Consider the following 18,861-nt stretch of genomic DNA (forward strand, 5'->3'; position numbering starts at 1 on the left):
GTCAGAGGGAGTAGTGAGACTAGTCTCTCTGTCTATACTCCAGGTCAGAGGGAGTAGTGAGACTAGTCTCTCTGTCTATACTCCAGGTCAGAGGGAGTAGTGAGACTAGTCTCTCTGTCTATACTCCAGGTCAGAGGGAGTAGTGAGACTAGTCTGTCTGTCTTTACTCCAGGACAGAGGGAGTAGTGAGACTAGTCTCTCTGTCTATACTCCAGGTCAGAGGGAGTAGTGAGACTAGTCTGTCTCAGTCTTTACTCCAGGTCAGAGGGAGTAGTGAGACTAGTCTCTCTCAGTCTATACTCCAGGACAGAGGGAGTAGTGAGACTAGTCTGTCTCAGTCTATACTCCAGGACAGAGGGAGTAGTGAGACTAGTCTCTCAGTCTATACTCCAGGACAGAGGGAGTAGTGAGACTAGTCTCTCAGTCTATACTCCAGGTCAGATGGAGTAGTGAGACTAGTCTCTCTCTGTCTATACTCCAGGTCAGAGGGAGTAGTGAGACTAGTCTCTGTCTGTCTATACTCCAGGTCAGAGGGAGTAGTGAGACTAGTCTCTCTGTCTATACTCCAGGTCAGAGGGAGTAGTGAGACTAGTCTCTCTCAGTCTATACTCCAGGTCAGAGGGAGTAGTGAGACTAGTCTCTCAGTCTATACTCCAAGACAGAGGGAGTAGTGAGACTAGTCTCTCTCTGTCTATACTCCAGGACAGAGGGAGTAGTGAGACTAGTCTCTCTCAGTCTATACTCCAGGCCAGAGGGAGTAGTGAGACTAGTCTCTCTCAGTCTATACTCCAGGTCAGAGGGAGAAGTGAGACTAGTCTCTCTCTGTCTATACTCCAGGTCAGAGGGAGTAGTGAGACTAGTCTCTCTCAGTCTATACTCCAGGACAGAGGGAGTAGTGAGACTAGTCTCTCACTCTATACTCCAGGACAGAGGGAGTAGTGAGACTAGTCTCTGTCTGTCTATACTCCAGGACAGAGGGAGTAGTGAGACTAGTCTCTGTCTGTCTATACTCCAGGTCAGAGGGAGTAGTGAGACTAGTCTCTCAGTCTATACTCCAGAACAGAGGGAGTAGTGAGACTAGTCTCTCTCTGTCTATACTCCAGGACAGAGGGAGTAGTGAGACTAGTCTCTCTCAGTCTATACTCCAGGTCAGAGGGAGTAGTGAGACTAGTCTCTCAGTCTATACTCCAGGACAGAGGGAGTAGTGAGACTATTCTCTCTGTCTATACTCCAGGTCAGATGGAGTAGTGCGACTAGTCTCTCAGTCTATACTCCAGGACAGAGGGAGTAGTGAGACTACTCTCTCTCAGTCTATACTCCAGGACAGATGGAGTAGTGAGACTAGTCTCTCTGTCTATACTCCAGGTCAGAGTTAGTAGTGAGACTATTCTCTAACAGTCTATACTCCAGGTCAGAGGGAGTAGTGAGACAAGTCTCTCTCAGTCTATACTCCAGGACAGAGGGACAAGTGAGACTAGTCTCTCTCATTCTATACTCCAGGTCAGAGGGAGTAGTGAGACTAGTCTCTCTGTTAATACTCCAGGTCAGAGGGAGTAGTGAGACTAGTCTCTCTGTCTATACTCCAGGTCAGAGGGAGTAGTGAGACTAGTCTCTCTGTCTATACTCCAGGTCAGAGGGAGTAGTGAGACTAGTCTGTCTGTCTATACTCCAGGACAGAGGGAGTAGTGAGACTAGTCTCTCTGTCTATACTCCAGGTCAGAGGGAGTAGTGAGACTAGTCTCTCTGTCTATACTCCAGGTCAGAGGGAGTAGTGAGACTAGTCTCTCTGTCTATACTCCAGGACAGAGGGAGTAGTGAGACTAGTCTCTCTCAGTCTATACTCCAGGACAGATGGAGTAGAGAGACTAGTCTCTCTCAGTCTATACTCCAGGTCAGAGGGAGTAGTGAGACTAGTCTCTCTCAGTCTATACTCCAGGACAGAGGGAGTAGCTAGACTAGTCTCTCTCAGTCTATACTCCAGGACAGAGGGAGTAGTGAGACTAGTCTCTCTCTGTCTATACTCCAGGTCAGAGGGAGTAGTGAGACTAGTCTCTCTCAGTCTATACTCCAGGAAAGAGGGAGTAGAGAGACTAGTCTCTCTCAGTCTATACTCCAGGACAGATGGAGTAGTGAGACTAGTCTCTCTGTCTATACTCCAGGTCAGAGGGAGTAGTGAGACTAGTCTCTCTCCGTCTATACTCCAGGACAGAGGGACAAGTGAGACTAGTCTCTCTCATTCTATACTCCAGGTCAGAGGGAGTAGTGAGACTAGTCTCTCTGTTAATACTCCAGGTCAGAGGGAGTAGTGAGACTAGTCTCTCTGTCTATACTCCAGGTCAGAGGGAGTAGTGAGACTAGTCTCTCTGTCTATACTCCAGGTCAGAGGGAGTAGTGAGACTAGTCTGTCTGTCTATACTCCAGGACAGAGGGAGTAGTGAGACTAGTCTCTCTGTCTATACTCCAGGTCAGAGGGAGTAGTGAGACTAGTCTCTCTGTCTATACTCCAGGTCAGAGGGAGTAGTGAGACTAGTCTCTCTGTCTATACTCCAGGACAGAGGGAGTAGTGAGACTAGTCTCTCTCAGTCTATACTCCAGGATAGATGGAGTAGTGAGACTAGTCTCTCTCAGTCTATACTCCAGGTCAGAGGGAGTAGTGAGACTAGTCTCTCTCAGTCTATACTCCAGGACAGAGGGAGTAGCTAGACTAGTCTCTCTCAGTCTATACTCCAGGACAGAGGGAGTAGTGAGACTAGTCTCTCTCTGTCTATACTCCAGGTCAGAGGGAGTAGTGAGACTAGTCTCTCTCAGTCTATACTCCAGGAAAGAGGGAGTAGTGAGACTAGTCTCTCTCAGTCTATACTCCAGGACAGATGGAGTAGTGAGACTAGTCTCTCTGTATATACTCCAGGTCAGAGGGAGTAGTGAGACTAGTCTCTCTCCGTCTATACTCCAGGTCAGAGGGAGTAGTGAGACTAGTCTCTCTCAGTCTATACTCCAGGACAGAGGGAGTAGTGAGACTAGTCTCTGTCTGTCTATACTCTAGGACAGAGGGAGTAGTGACACTAGTCTCTCTCAGTCTATACTCCAGGTCAGAGGGAGTAGTGAGACTAGTCTCTCAGTCTATACTCCAGGACAGAGGGAGTAGTGAGACTAGTCTCTCTCTGTCTATACTCCAGGACAGAGGGAGTAGTGAGACTAGTCTCTCTCGGTCTATACTCCAGGTCAGAGGGAGTAGGGAGACTAGTCTCTCAGTCTATACTCCAGGACAGAGGGAGTAGTGAGACTAGTCTCTCTCTGTCTATACTCCAGGACAGATGGAGTAGTGAGACTAGTCTCTCTCTGTCTATACTACAGGTCAGAGGGAGTAGTGAGACTAGTCTCTCAGTCTATACTCCAGGACAGAGGGAGTAGTGAGACTAGTCTCTCTCTGTCTATACTCCAGGTCAGAGGGAGTAGTGAGACTAGTCTCTCTCAGTCTACACTCCAGGACAGAGGGAGTAGTGAGACTAGTCTCGCTCAGTCTATACTCCAGGACAGATGGAGTAGTGAGACTAGTCTCTCTGTCTATACTCCAGGACAGAGGGAGTAGTGAGACAAGTCTCTCTCAGTCTATACTCCAGGACAGAGGGAGTAGTGAGACTAGTCTCTCTCTGTCTATACTCCAGGACAGAGGGAGTAGTGAGACTAGTCTCTCTCAGTCTATACTCCAGGTCAGAGGGAGTAGTGAGACTAGTCTCTCAGTCTATACTCCAGGACAGAGGGAGTAGTGAGACTAGTCTCTCTCTGTCTATACACCAGGACAGATGGAGTAGTGAGACTAGTCTCTCTCTGTCTATACTCCAGGTCAGAGGGAGTAGTGAGACTAGTCTCTCCGTCTATACTCCAGGTCAGAGGGAGTAGTGAGACTAGTCTCTCTGTCTATACTCCAGGAAAGAGGGTGTAGAGAGACTAGTCTCTCTCTGTCTATACTCCAGGCCAGAGGGAGTAGTGAGACTAGTCTCTCTCAGTCTATACTCCAGGTCAGAGGGAGTAGTGAGACTAGTCTCTCTGTCTATACTCCAGGACAGACGGAGTAGTGAGACTAGTCTCTCTGTCTATACTCCAGGTCAGAGGGAGTAGTGAGACTAGTCTCTCTTCAGTCTATACTCCAGATCAGAGGGAGTAGTGAGACTAGTCTCTCTCTGTCTATACTCCAGGTCAGAGGGAGTAGTGAGACTAGTCTCTCTCAGTCTATACTCCAGGACAGAGGGAGTAGTGAGACTAGTCTGTCTCAGTCTATACTCCAGGACAGAGGGAGTAGTGAGACTAGTCTCTCAGTCTATACTCCAAGACTGAGGGAGTAGTGAGACTAGTCTCTCTCTGTCTATACTCCAGGACAGAGGGAGTAGTGAGACTAGTCTCTCTCAGTCTATACTCCAGGCCAGAGGGAGTAGTGAGACTAGTCTCTCTCAGTCTATACTCCAGGTCAGAGGGAGAAGTGAGACTAGTCTCTCTCTGTCTATACTCCAGGTCAGAGGGAGTAGTGAGACTAGTCTCTCTCAGTCTATACTCCAGGACAGAGGGAGTAGTGAGACTAGTCTCTCACTCTATACTCCAGGACAGAGGGAGTAGTGAGACTAGTCTCTGTCTGTCTATACTCCAGGACAGAGGGAGTAGTGAGACTAGTCTCTCTGTCTATACTCCAGGTCAGAGGGAGTAGTGAGACTAGTCTCTCAGTCTATACTCCAGAACAGAGGGAGTAGTGAGACTAGTCTCTCTCTGTCTATACTCCAGGACAGAGGGAGTAGTGAGACTAGTCTCTCTCAGTCTACACTCCAGGTCAGAGGGAGTAGTGAGACTAGTCTCTCAGTCTACACTCCAGGACAGAGGGAGTAGTGAGACTAGTCTCTCTCTGTCTATACTCCAGGACAGATGGAGTAGTGAGACAAGTCTCTCTCTGTCTATACTCCAGGTCAGAGGGAGTAGTGAGACTAGTCTCTCTGTCTATACTCCAGGTCAGATGGAGTAGTGAGACTAGTCTCTCTCAGTCTATATTCCAGGTCAGAGGGAGTAGTGAGACTAGTCTCTCTGTCTATACTCCAGGTCAGAGGGAGTAGTGAGACTAGTCTCTCAGTCTATACTCCAGGACAGAGGGAGTAGTGAGACTAGTCTGTCTCAGTCTTTCCTCCAGGTCAGAGGGAGTAGTGAGACTAGTCTCTCTCAGTCTATACTCCAGGACAGAGGGAGTAGTGAGACTAGTCTGTCTCAGTCTATACTCCAGGACAGAGGGAGTAGTGAGACTAGTCTCTCAGTCTATACTCCAGGACAGAGGGAGTGGTGAGACTAGTCTCTCAGTCTATACTCCAGGTCAGATGGAGTAGTGAGACTAGTCTCTCTCTGTCTATACTCCAGGTCAGAGGGAGTAGTGAGACTAGTCTCTGTCTGTCTATACTCCAGGTCAGAGGGAGTAGTGAGACTAGTCTCTCTGTCTATACTCCAGGTCAGAGGGAGTAGTGAGACTAGTCTCTCTCAGTCTATACTCCAGGTCAGAGGGAGTAGTGAGACTAGTCTCTCAGTCTATACTCCAAGACAGAGGGAGTAGTGAGACTAGTCTCTCTCTGTCTATACTCCAGGACAGAGGGAGTAGTGAGACTAGTCTCTCTCAGTCTATACTCCAGGCCAGAGGGAGTAGTGAGACTAGTCTCTCTCAGTCTATACTCCAGGTCAGAGGGAGAAGTGAGACTAGTCTCTCTCTGTCTATACTCCAGGTCAGAGGGAGTAGTGAGACTAGTCTCTCTCAGTCTATACTCCAGGACAGAGGGAGTAGTGAGACTAGTCTCTCACTCTATACTCCAGGACAGAGGGAGTAGTGAGACTAGTCTCTGTCTGTCTATACTCCAGGACAGAGGGAGTAGTGAGACTAGTCTCTGTCTGTCTATACTCCAGGTCAGAGGGAGTAGTGAGACTAGTCTCTCAGTCTATACTCCAGAACAGAGGGAGTAGTGAGACTAGTCTCTCTCTGTCTATACTCCAGGACAGAGGGAGTAGTGAGACTAGTCTCTCTCAGTCTATACTCCAGGTCAGAGGGAGTAGTGAGACTAGTCTCTCAGTCTACACTCCAGGACAGAGGGAGTAGTGAGACTAGTCTCTCTCTGTCTATACTCCAGGACAGATTTAGTAGTGAGACAAGTCTCTCTCTGTCTATACTCCAGGTCAGAGGGAGTAGTGAGACTAGTCTCTCTCAGTCTATATTCCAGGTCAGAGGGAGTAGTGAGACTATTCTCTCTGTCTATACTCCAGGTCAGAGGGAGTAGTGCGACTAGTCTCTCAGTCTATACTCCAGGACAGAGGGAGTAGTGAGACTACTCTCTCTCAGTCTATACTCCAGGACAGATGGAGTAGTGAGACTAGTCTGTCTGTCTTTACTCCAGGACAGAGGGAGTAGTGAGACTAGTCTCTCTGTCTATACTCCAGGTCAGAGGGAGTAGTGAGACTAGTCTGTCTCAGTCTTTACTCCAGGTCAGAGGGAGTAGTGAGACTAGTCTCTCTCAGTCTATACTCCAGGACAGAGGGAGTAGTGAGACTAGTCTGTCTCAGTCTATACTCCAGGACAGAGGGAGTAGTGAGACTAGTCTCTCAGTCTATACTCCAGGACAGAGGGAGTAGTGAGACTAGTCTCTCAGTCTATACTCCAGGTCAGATGGAGTAGTGAGACTAGTCTCTCTCTGTCTATACTCCAGGTCAGAGGGAGTAGTGAGACTAGTCTCTGTCTGTCTATACTCCAGGTCAGAGGGAGTAGTGAGACTAGTCTCTCTGTCTATACTCCAGGTCAGAGGGAGTAGTGAGACTAGTCTCTCTCAGTCTATACTCCAGGTCAGAGGGAGTAGTGAGACTAGTCTCTCAGTCTATACTCCAAGACAGAGGGAGTAGTGAGACTAGTCTCTCTCTGTCTATACTCCAGGACAGAGGGAGTAGTGAGACTAGTCTCTCTCAGTCTATACTCCAGGCCAGAGGGAGTAGTGAGACTAGTCTCTCTCAGTCTATACTCCAGGTCAGAGGGAGTAGTGAGACTAGTCTCTCTCTGTCTATACTCCAGGACAGAGGGAGTAGTGAGACTAGTCTGTCTCAGTCTATACTCCAGGACAGAGGGAGTAGTGAGACTAGTCTCTCAGTCTATACTCCAGGACAGAGGGAGTAGTGAGACTAGTCTCTCAGTCTATACTCCAGGTCAGATGGAGTAGTGAGACTAGTCTCTCTCTGTCTATACTCCAGGTCAGAGGGAGTAGTGAGACTAGTCTCTGTCTGTCTATACTCCAGGTCAGAGGGAGTAGTGAGACTAGTCTCTCTCGTCTATACTCCAGGTCAGAGGGAGTAGTGAGACTAGTCTCTCTCAGTCTATACTCCAGGTCAGAGGGAGTAGTGAGACTAGCTCTCTCAGTCTATACTCCAAGACAGAGGGAGTAGTGAGACTAGTCTCTCTCAGTCTATACTCCAGGACAGAGGGAGTAGTGAGACTAGTCTCTCTCAGTCTATACTCCAGGCCAGAGGGAGTAGTGAGACTAGCTCTCTCAGTCTATACTCCAGGTCAGATGGAGTAGTGAGACTAGTCTCTCTCTGTCTATACTCCAGGTCAGAGGGAGTAGTGAGACTAGTCTCTGTCTGTCTATACTCCAGGTCAGAGGGAGTAGTGAGACTAGTCTCTCTGTCTATACTCCAGGTCAGAGGGAGTAGTGAGACTAGTCTCTCTCAGTCTATACTCCAGGTCAGAGGGAGTAGTGAGACTAGTCTCTCAGTCTATACTCCAAGACAGAGGGAGTAGTGAGACTAGTCTCTCTCTGTCTATACTCCAGGACAGAGGGAGTAGTGAGACTAGTCTCTCTCAGTCTATACTCCAGGCCAGAGGGAGTAGTGAGACTAGTCTCTCTCAGTCTATACTCCAGGTCAGAGGGAGTAGTGAGACTAGTCTCTCAGTCTATACTCCAGGACAGAGGGAGTAGTGAGACTATTCTCTCTGTCTATACTCCAGGTCAGATGGAGTAGTGCGACTAGTCTCTCAGTCTATACTCCAGGACAGAGGGAGTAGTGAGACTACTCTCTCTCAGTCTATACTCCAGGACAGATGGAGTAGTGAGACTAGTCTCTCTGTCTATACTCCAGGTCAGAGTTAGTAGTGAGACTATTCTCTAACAGTCTATACTCCAGGTCAGAGGGAGTAGTGAGACAAGTCTCTCTCAGTCAATACTCCAGGACAGAGGGACAAGTGAGACTAGTCTCTCTCATTCTATACTCCAGGTCAGAGGGAGTAGTGAGACTAGTCTCTCTGTTAATACTCCAGGTCAGAGGGAGTAGTGAGACTAGTCTCTCTGTCTATACTCCAGGTCAGAGGGAGTAGTGAGACTAGTCTCTCTGTCTATACTCCAGGTCAGAGGGAGTAGTGAGACTAGTCTGTCTGTCTATACTCCAGGACAGAGGGAGTAGTGAGACTAGTCTCTCTGTCTATACTCCAGGTCAGAGGGAGTAGTGAGACTAGTCTCTCTGTCTATACTCCAGGTCAGAGGGAGTAGTGAGACTAGTCTCTCTGTCTATACTCCAGGACAGAGGGAGTAGTGAGACTAGTCTCTCTCAGTCTATACTCCAGGACAGATGGAGTAGAGAGACTAGTCTCTCTCAGTCTATACTCCAGGTCAGAGGGAGTAGTGAGACTAGTCTCTCTCAGTCTATACTCCAGGACAGAGGGAGTAGCTAGACTAGTCTCTCTCAGTCTATACTCCAGGACAGAGGGAGTAGTGAGACTAGTCTCTCTCTGTCTATACTCCAGGTCAGAGGGAGTAGTGAGACTAGTCTCTCTCAGTCTATACTCCAGGAAAGAGGGAGTAGAGAGACTAGTCTCTCTCAGTCTATACTCCAGGACAGATGGAGTAGTGAGACTAGTCTCTCTGTCTATACTCCAGGTCAGAGGGAGTAGTGAGACTAGTCTCTCTCCGTCTATACTCCAGGTCAGAGGGAGTAGTGAGACTAGTCTCTCAGTCTATACTCCAGGTCAGATGGAGTAGTGAGACTAGTCTCTCTCTGTCTATACTCCAGGTCAGAGGGAGTAGTGAGACTAGTCTCTGTCTGTCTATACTCCAGGTCAGAGGGAGTAGTGAGACTAGTCTCTCTCAGTCTATACTCCAGGTCAGAGGGAGTAGCGAGACTAGTCTCTCTCAGTCTATACTCCAGGTCAGAGGGAGTAGTGAGACTAGTCTCTCAGTCTATACTCCAAGACAGAGGGAGTAGTGAGACTAGTCTCTCTCTGTCTATACTCCAGGACAGAGGGAGTAGTGAGACTAGTCTCTCTCAGTCTATACTCCAGGCCAGAGGGAGTAGTGAGACTAGTCTCTCTCAGTCTATACTCCAGGTCAGAGGGAGAAGTGAGACTAGTCTCTCTCTGTCTATACTCCAGGTCAGAGGGAGTAGTGAGACTAGTCTCTCTCAGTCTATACTCCAGGACTGAGGGAGTAGTGAGACTAGTCTCTCACTCTATACTCCAGGACAGAGGGAGTAGTGAGACTAGTCTCTGTCTGTCTATACTCCAGGAAAGAGGGAGTAGTGAGACTAGTCTCTCTGTCTATACTCCAGGTCAGAGGGAGTAGTGAGACTAGTCTCTCAGTCTATACTCCAGGTCAGAGGGAGTAGTGAGACTAGTCTCTCTCTGTCTATACTCCAGGACAGATGGAGTAGTGAGACTAGTCTCTCTGTCTATACTCCAGGTCAGAGGGAGTAGTGAGACTAGTCTCTCTCCGTCTATACTCCAGGTCAGAGGGAGTAGTGAGACTAGTCTCTCAGTCTATACTCCAGGTCAGATGGAGTAGTGAGACTAGTCTCTCTCTGTCTATACTCCAGGTCAGAGGGAGTAGTGAGACTAGTCTCTGTCTGTCTATACTCCAGGTCAGAGGGAGTAGTGAGACTAGTCTCTCTCAATCTATACTCCAGGTCAGAGGGAGTAGTGAGACTAGTCTCTCTCAGTCTATACTCCAGGTCAGAGGGAGTAGTGAGACTAGTCTCTCAGTCTATACTCCAAGACAGAGGGAGTAGTGAGACTAGTCTCTCTCTGTCTATACTCCAGGACAGAGGGAGTAGTGAGACTAGTCTCTCTCAGTCTATACTCCAGGCCAGAGGGAGTAGTGAGACTAGTCTCTCTCAGTCTATACTCCAGGTCAGAGGGAGAAGTGAGACTAGTCTCTCTCTGTCTATACTCCAGGTCAGAGGGAGTAGTGAGACTAGTCTCTCTCAGTCTATACTCCAGGACTGAGGGAGTAGTGAGACTAGTCTCTCACTCTATACTCCAGGACAGAGGGAGTAGTGAGACTAGTCTCTGTCTGTCTATACTCCAGGAAAGAGGGAGTAGTGAGACTAGTCTCTCTGTCTATACTCCAGGTCAGAGGGAGTAGTGAGACTAGTCTCTCAGTCTATACTCCAGGTCAGAGGGAGTAGTGAGACTAGTCTCTCTCTGTCTATACTCCAGGACAGAGGGAGTAGTGAGACTAGTCTCTCTCAGTCTATACCCCAGGTCAGAGGGAGTAGTGAGACTAGTCTCTCAGTCTACACTCCAGGACAGAGGGAGTAGTGAGACTAGTCTCTCTCTGTCTATACTCCAGGACAGATGGAGTAGTGAGACAAGTCTCTCTCTGTCTATACTCCAGGTCAGAGGGAGTAGTGAGACTAGTCTCTCTGTCTATACTCCAGGTCAGATGGAGTAGTGAGACTAGTCTCTCTCAGTCTATATTCCAGGTCAGAGGGAGTAGTGAGACTAGTCTGTCTCAGTCTTTACTCCAGGTCAGAGGGAGAAGTGAGACTAGTCTCTCTCAGTCTATACTCCAGGACAGAGGGAGTAGTGAGACAAGTCTGTCTAAGTCTATACTCCAGGTCAGAGGGAGTAGTGAGACTAGTCTCTCAGTCTATACTCCAGGACAGAGGCAGTAGTGAGACTATTCTCTCTGTCTATACTCCAGGTCAGAGGGAGTAGTGCGACTAGTCTCTCAGTCTATACTCCAGGACAGAGGGAGTAGTGAGACTAGTCTCTCTGTCTATACTCCAGGTCAGAGGTAGTAGTGAGACTAGTCTCTAACAGTCTATACTCCAGGTCAGAAGGAGTATTGAGACAAGTCTCTCTCAGTCTATACTCCAGGACAGAGGGACAAGTGAGACTAGTCTCTCTCATTCTATACTCCAGGTCAGAGGGAGTAGTGAGACTAGTCTCTCTGTTAATACTCCAGGTCAGAGGGAGTAGTGAGACTAGTCTCTCTGTCTATACTCCAGGTCAGAGGGAGTAGTGAGACTAGTCTCTCTGTCTATACTCCAGGTCAGAGGGAGTAGTGAGACTAGTCTGTCTGTCTATACTCCAGGACAGAGGGAGTAGTGAGACTAGTCTCTCTGTCTATACTCCAGGTCAGAGGGAGTAGTGCGACTAGTCTCTCAGTCTATACTCCAGGACAGAGGGAGTAGTGAGACTAGTCTCTCTCAGTCTATACTCCAGGATAGATGGAGTAGTGAGACTAGTCTCTCTCAGTCTATACTCCAGGTCAGAGGGAGTAGTGAGACTAGTCTCTCTCAGTCTATACTCCAGGACAGAGGGAGTAGCTAGACTAGTCTCTCTCAGTCTATACTCCAGGACAGAGGGAGTAGTGAGACTAGTCTCTCTCTGTCTATACTCCAGGTCAGAGGGAGTAGTGAGACTAGTCTCTCTCAGTCTATACTCCAGGAAAGAGGGAGTAGTTAGACTAGTCTCTCTCAGTCTATACTCCAGGACAGATGGAGTAGTGAGACTAGTCTCTCTGTATATACTCCAGGTCAGAGGGAGTAGTGAGACTAGTCTCTCTCCGTCTATACTCCAGGTCAGAGGGAGTAGTGAGACTAGTCTCTCTCAGTCTATACTCCAGGACAGAGGGAGTAGTGAGACTAGTCTCTGTCTGTCTATACTCTAGGACAGAGGGAGTAGTGACACTAGTCTCTCTCAGTCTATACTCCAGGTCAGAGGGAGTAGTGAGACTAGTCTCTCAGTCTATACTCCAGGACAGAGGGAGTAGTGAGACTAGTCTCTCTCTGTCTATACTCCAGGACAGAGGGAGTAGTGAGACTAGTCTCTCTCTGTCTATACTCCAGGACAGATGGAGTAGTGAGACTAGTCTCTCTCTGTCTATACTACAGGTCAGAGGGAGTAGTGAGACTAGTCTCTCAGTCTATACTCCAGGACAGAGGGAGTAGTGAGACTAGTCTCTCTCTGTCTATACTCCAGGTCAGAGGGAGTAGTGAGACTAGTCTCTCTCAGTCTACACTCCAGGACAGAGGGAGTAGTGAGACTAGTCTCGCTCAGTCTATACTCCAGGACAGATGGAGTAGTGAGACTAGTCTCTCTGTCTATACTCCAGGACAGAGGGAGTAGTGAGACAAGTCTCTCTCAGTCTATACTCCAGGACAGAGGGAGTAGTGAGACTAGTCTCTCTCTGTCTATACTCCAGGACAGAGGGAGTAGTGAGACTAGTCTCTCTCAGTCTATACTCCAGGTCAGAGGGAGTAGTGAGACTAGTCTCTCAGTCTATACTCCAGGACAGAGGGAGTAGTGAGACTAGTCTCTCTCTGTCTATACACCAGGAAAGATGGAGTAGTGAGAATAGTCTCTCTCTGTCTATACTCCAGGTCAGAGGGAGTAGTGAGACTAGTCTCTCTCTGTCTATATTCCAGGTCAGAGGGAGTAGTGAGACTAGTCTCTCTCAGTCTATACTCCAGGACAGAGGGAGTAGTGAGACTAGTCTGTCTCAGTCTATACTCCAGGACAGAGGGAGTAGTGAGACTAGTCTCTCAGTCTATACTCCAAGACTGAGGGAGTAGTGAGACTAGTCTCTCTCTGTCTATACTCCAGGACAGAGGGAGTAGTGAGACTAGTCTCTCTCAGTCTATACTCCAGGCCAGAGGGAGTAGTGAGACTAGTCTCTCTCAGTCTATACTCCAGGTCAGAGGGAGAAGTGAGACTAGTCTCTCTCTGTCTATACTCCAGGTCAGAGGGAGTAGTGAGACTAGTCTCTCTCAGTCTATACTCCAGGACAGAGGGAGTAGTGAGACTAGTCTCTCACTCTATACTCCAGGACAGAGGGAGTAGTGAGACTAGTCTCTGTCTGTCTATACTCCAGGACAGAGGGAGTAGTGAGACTAGTCTCTCTGTCTATAGTCCAGGTCAGAGGGAGTAGTGAGACTAGTCTCTCAGTCTATACTCCAGAACAGAGGGAGTAGTGAGACTAGTCTCTCTCTGTCTATACTCCAGGACAGAGGGAGTAGTGAGACTAGTCTCTCTCAGTCTACACTCCAGGTCAGAGGGAGTAGTGAGACTAGTCTCTCAGTCTACACTCCAGGACAGAGGGAGTAGTGAGACTAGTCTCTCTCTGTCTATACTCCAGGACAGATGGAGTAGTGAGACAAGTCTCTCTCTGTCTATACTCCAGGTCAGAGGGAGTAGTGAGACTAGTCTCTCTGTCTATACTCCAGGTCAGATGGAGTAGTGAGACTAGTCTCTCTCAGTCTATATTCCAGGTCAGAGGGAGTAGTGAGACTAGTCTCTCTGTCTATACTCCAGGTCAGAGGGAGTAGTGAGACTAGTCTCTCAGTCTATACTCCAGGACAGAGGGAGTAGTGAGACTAGTCTGTCTCAGTCTTTACTCCAGGTCAGAGGGAGTAGTGAGACTAGTCTCTCTCAGTCTATACTCCAGGACAGAGGGAGTAGTGAGACTAGTCTGTCTCAGTCTATACTCCAGGACAGAGGGAGTAGTGAGACTAGTCTCTCAGTCTATACTCCAGGTCAGATGGAGTAGTGAGACTAGTCTCTCTCTGTCTATACTCCAGGTCAGAGGGAGTAGTGAGACTAGTCTCTGTCTGTCTATACTCCAGGTCAGAGGGAGTAGTGAGACTAGTCTCTCTGTCTATACTCCAGGTCAGAGGGAGTAGTGAGACTAGTCTCTCTCAGTCTATACTCCAGGTCAGAGGGAGTAGTGAGACTAGTCTCTCAGTCTATACTCCAAGACAGAGGGAGTAGTGAGACTAGTCTCTCTCTGTCTATACTCCAGGACAGAGGGAGTAGTGAGACTAGTCTCTCTCAGTCTATACTCCAGGCCAGAGGGAGTAGTGAGACTAGTCTCTCTCAGTCTATACTCCAGGTCAGAGGGAGAAGTGAGACTAGTCTCTCTCTGTCTATACTCCAGGTCAGAGGGAGTAGTGAGACTAGTCTCTCTCAGTCTATACTCCAGGACTGAGGGAGTAGTGAGACTAGTCTCTCACTCTATACTCCAGGACAGAGGGAGTAGTGAGACTAGTCTCTGTCTGTCTATACTCCAGGAAAGAGGGAGTAGTGAGACTAGTCTCTCTGTCTATACTCCAGGTCAGAGGGAGTAGTGAGACTAGTCTCTCAGTCTATACTCCAGGTCAGAGGGAGTAGTGAGACTAGTCTCTCTCTGTCTATACTCCAGGACAGAGGGAGTAGTGAGACTAGTCTCTCTCAGTCTATACCCCAGGTCAGAGGGAGTAGTGAGACTAGTCTCTCAGTCTACACTCCAGGACAGAGGGAGTAGTGAGACTAGTCTCTCTCTGTCTATACTCCAGGACAGATGGAGTAGTGAGACAAGTCTCTCTCTGTCTATTCTCCAGGTCAGAGGGAGTAGTGAGACTAGTCTCTCTGTCTATACTCCAGGTCAGATGGAGTAGTGAGACTAGTCTCTCTCAGTCTATATTCCAGGTCAGAGGGAGTAGTGAGACTAGTCTCTCTGTCTATACTCCAGGTCAGAGGGAGTAGTGAGACTAGTCTCTCAGTCTATACTCCAGGACAGAGGGAGTAGTGAGACTAGTCTGTCTCAGTCTTTACTCCAGGTCAGAGGGAGAAGTGAGACTAGTCTCTCTCAGTCTATACTCCAGGACAGAGGGAGTAGTGAGACAAGTCTGTCTAAGTCTATACTCCAGGTCAGAGGGAGTAGTGAGACTAGTCTCTCAGTCTATACTCCAGGACAGAGGGAGTAGTGAGACTATTCTCTCTGTCTATACTCCAGGTCAGAGGGAGTAGTGCGACTAGTCTCTCAGTCTATACTCCAGGACAGAGGGAGTAGTGAGACTAGTCTCTCTGTCTATACTCCAGGTCAGAGGTAGTAGTGAGACTAGTCTCTAACAGTCTATACTCCAGGTCAGAGGGAGTATTGAGACAAGTCTCTCTCAGTCTATACTCCAGGACAGAGGGACAAGTGAGACTAGTCTCTCTCATTCTATACTCCAGGTCAGAGGGAGTAGTGAGACTAGTCTCTCTGTTAATACTCCAGGTCAGAGGGAGTAGTGAGACTAGTCTCTCTGTCTATACTCCAGGTCAGAGGGAGTAGTGAGACTAGTCTCTCTGTCTATACTCCAGGTCAGAGGGAGTAGTGAGACTAGTCTGTCTGTCTATACTCCAGGACAGAGGGAGTAGTGAGACTAGTCTCTCTGTCTATACTCCAGGTCAGAGGGAGTAGTGCGACTAGTCTCTCAGTCTATACTCCAGGACAGAGGGAGTAGTGAGACTAGTCTCTCTCAGTCTATACTCCAGGATAGATGGAGTAGTGAGACTAGTCTCTCTCAGTCTATACTCCAGGTCAGAGGGAGTAGTGAGACTAGTCTCTCTCAGTCTATACTCCAGGACAGAGGGAGTAGCTAGACTAGTCTCTCTCAGTCTATACTCCAGGACAGAGGGAGTAGTGAGACTAGTCTCTCTCTGTCTATACTCCAGGTCAGAGGGAGTAGTGAGACTAGTCTCTCTCAGTCTATACTCCAGGAAAGAGGGAGTAGTGAGACTAGTCTCTCTCAGTCTATACTCCAGGACAGATGGAGTAGTGAGACTAGTCTCTCTGTATATACTCCAGGTCAGAGGGAGTAGTGAGACTAGTCTCTCTCCGTCTATACTCCAGGTCAGAGGGAGTAGTGAGACTAGTCTCTCTCAGTCTATACTCCAGGACAGAGGGAGTAGTGAGACTAGTCTCTGTCTGTCTATACTCTAGGACAGAGGGAGTAGTGACACTAGTCTCTCTCAGTCTATACTCCAGGTCAGAGGGAGTAGTGAGACTAGTCTCTCAGTCTATACTCCAGGACAGAGGGAGTAGTGAGACTAGTCTCTCTCTGTCTATACTCCAGGACAGAGGGAGTAGTGAGACTAGTCTCTCTCTGTCTATACTCCAGGACAGATGGAGTAGTGAGACTAGTCTCTCTCTGTCTATACTACAGGTCAGAGGGAGTAGTGAGACTAGTCTCTCAGTCTATACTCCAGGACAGAGGGAGTAGTGAGACTAGTCTCTCTCTGTCTATACTCCAGGTCAGAGGGAGTAGTGAGACTAGTCTCTCTCAGTCTACACTCCAGGACAGAGGGAGTAGTGAGACTAGTCTCGCTCAGTCTATACTCCAGGACAGATGGAGTAGTGAGACTAGTCTCTCTGTCTATACTCCAGGACAGAGGGAGTAGTGAGACAAGTCTCTCTCAGTCTATACTCCAGGACAGAGGGAGTAGTGAGACTAGTCTCTCTCTGTCTATACTCCAGGACAGAGGGAGTAGTGAGACTAGTCTCTCTCAGTCTATACTCCAGGTCAGAGGGAGTAGTGAGACTAGTCTCTCAGTCTATACTCCAGGACAGAGGGAGTAGTGAGACTAGTCTCTCTCTGTCTATACACCAGGAAAGATGGAGTAGTGAGACTAGTCTCTCTCTGTCTATACTCCAGGTCAGAGGGAGTAGTGAGACTAGTCTCTCCGTCTATACTCCAGGTCAGAGGGAGTAGTGAGACTAGTCTCTCTGTCTATACTCCAGGAAAGAGGGTGTAGAGAGACTAGTCTCTCTCTGTCTATACTCCAGGCCAGAGGGAGTAGTGAGACTAGTCTCTCTCAGTCTATACTCCAGGTCAGAGGGAGTAGTGAGACTAGTCTCTCTGTCTATACTCCAGGACAGACGGAGTAGTGAGACTAGTCTCTCTGTCTATACTCCAGGTCAGAGGGAGTAGTGAGACTAGTCTCTCTTCAGTCTATACTCCAGATCAGAGGGAGTAGTGAGACTAGTCTCTCTCTGTCTATACTCCAGGTCAGAGGGAGTAGTGAGACTAGTCTCTCTCAGTCTATACTCCAGGACAGAGGGAGTAGTGAGACTAGTCTGTCTCAGTCTATACTCCAGGACAGAGGGAGTAGTGAGACTAGTCTCTCAGTCTATACTCCAAGACTGAGGGAGTAGTGAGACTAGTCTCTCTCTGTCTATACTCCAGGACAGTGGGAGTAGTGAGACTAGTCTCTCTCAGTCTATACTCCAGGCCAGAGGGAGTAGTGAGACTAGTCTCTCTCAGTCTATACTCCAGGTCAGAGGGAGAAGTGAGACTAGTCTCTCTCTGTCTATACTCCAGGTCAGAGGGAGTAGTGAGACTAGTCTCTCTCAGTCTATACTCCAGGACAGAGGGAGTAGTGAGACTAGTCTCTCACTCTATACTCCAGGACAGAGGGAGTAGTGAGACTAGTCTCTGTCTGTCTATACTCCAGGACAGAGGGAGTAGTGAGACTAGTCTCTCTGTCTATAGTCCAGGTCAGAGGGAGTAGTGAGACTAGTCTCTCAGTCTATACTCCAGAACAGAGGGAGTAGTGAGACTAGTCTCTCTCTGTCTATACTCCAGGACAGAGGGAGTAGTGAGACTAGTCTCTCTCAGTCTACACTCCAGGTCAGAGGGAGTAGTGAGACTAGTCTCTCAGTCTACACTCCAGGACAGAGGGAGTAGTGAGACTAGTCTCTCTCTGTCTATACTCCAGGACAGATGGAGTAGTGAGACAAGTCTCTCTCTGTCTATACTCCAGGTCAGAGGGAGTAGTGAGACTAGTCTCTCTGTCTATACTCCAGGTCAGATGGAGTAGTGAGACTAGTCTCTCTCAGTCTATATTCCAGGTCAGAGGGAGTAGTGAGACTAGTCTCTCTGTCTATACTCCAGGTCAGAGGGAGTAGTGAGACTAGTCTCTCAGTCTATACTCCAGGACAGAGGGAGTAGTGAGACTAGTCTGTCTCAGTCTTTACTCCAGGTCAGAGGGAGTAGTGAGACTAGTCTCTCTCAGTCTATACTCCAGGACAGAGGGAGTAGTGAGACTAGTCTGTCTCAGTCTATACTCCAGGACAGAGGGAGTAGTGAGACTAGTCTCTCAGTCTATACTCCAGGTCAGATGGAGTAGTGAGACTAGTCTCTCTCTGTCTATACTCCAGGTCAGAGGGAGTAGTGAGACTAGTCTCTGTCTGTCTATACTCCAGGTCAGAGGGAGTAGTGAGACTAGTCTCTCTGTCTATACTCCAGGTCAGAGGGAGTAGTGAGACTAGTCTCTCTCAGTCTATACTCCAGGTCAGAGGGAGTAGTGAGACTAGTCTCTCAGTCTATACTCCAAGACAGAGGGAGTAGTGAGACTAGTCTCTCTCTGTCTATACTCCAGGACAGAGGGAGTAGTGAGACTAGTCTCTCTCAGTCTATACTCCAGGCCAGAGGGAGTAGTGAGACTAGTCTCTCTCAGTCTATACTCCAGGTCAGAGGGAGAAGTGAGACTAGTCTCTCTCTGTCTATACTCCAGGTCAGAGGGAGTAGTGAGACTAGTCTCTCTCAGTCTATACTCCAGGACAGAGGGAGTAGTGAGACTAGTCTCTCACTCTATACTCCAGGACAGAGGGAGTAGTGAGACTAGTCTCTGTCTGTCTATACTCCAGGACAGAGGGAGTAGTGAGACTAGTCTCTGTCTGTCTATACTCCAGGTCAGAGGGAGTAGTGAGACTAGTCTCTCTGTCTATACTCCAGGTCAGATGGAGTAGTGAGACTAGTCTCTCTCAGTCTATATTCCAGGTCAGA

The sequence above is a fragment of the Salmo salar genome, chromosome 01 (genome assembly GCF_965601325.2).
Source record: "Salmo salar chromosome 01, fSalSal1, whole genome shotgun sequence".
NCBI lineage: Eukaryota > Metazoa > Chordata > Actinopteri > Salmoniformes > Salmonidae > Salmo > Salmo salar.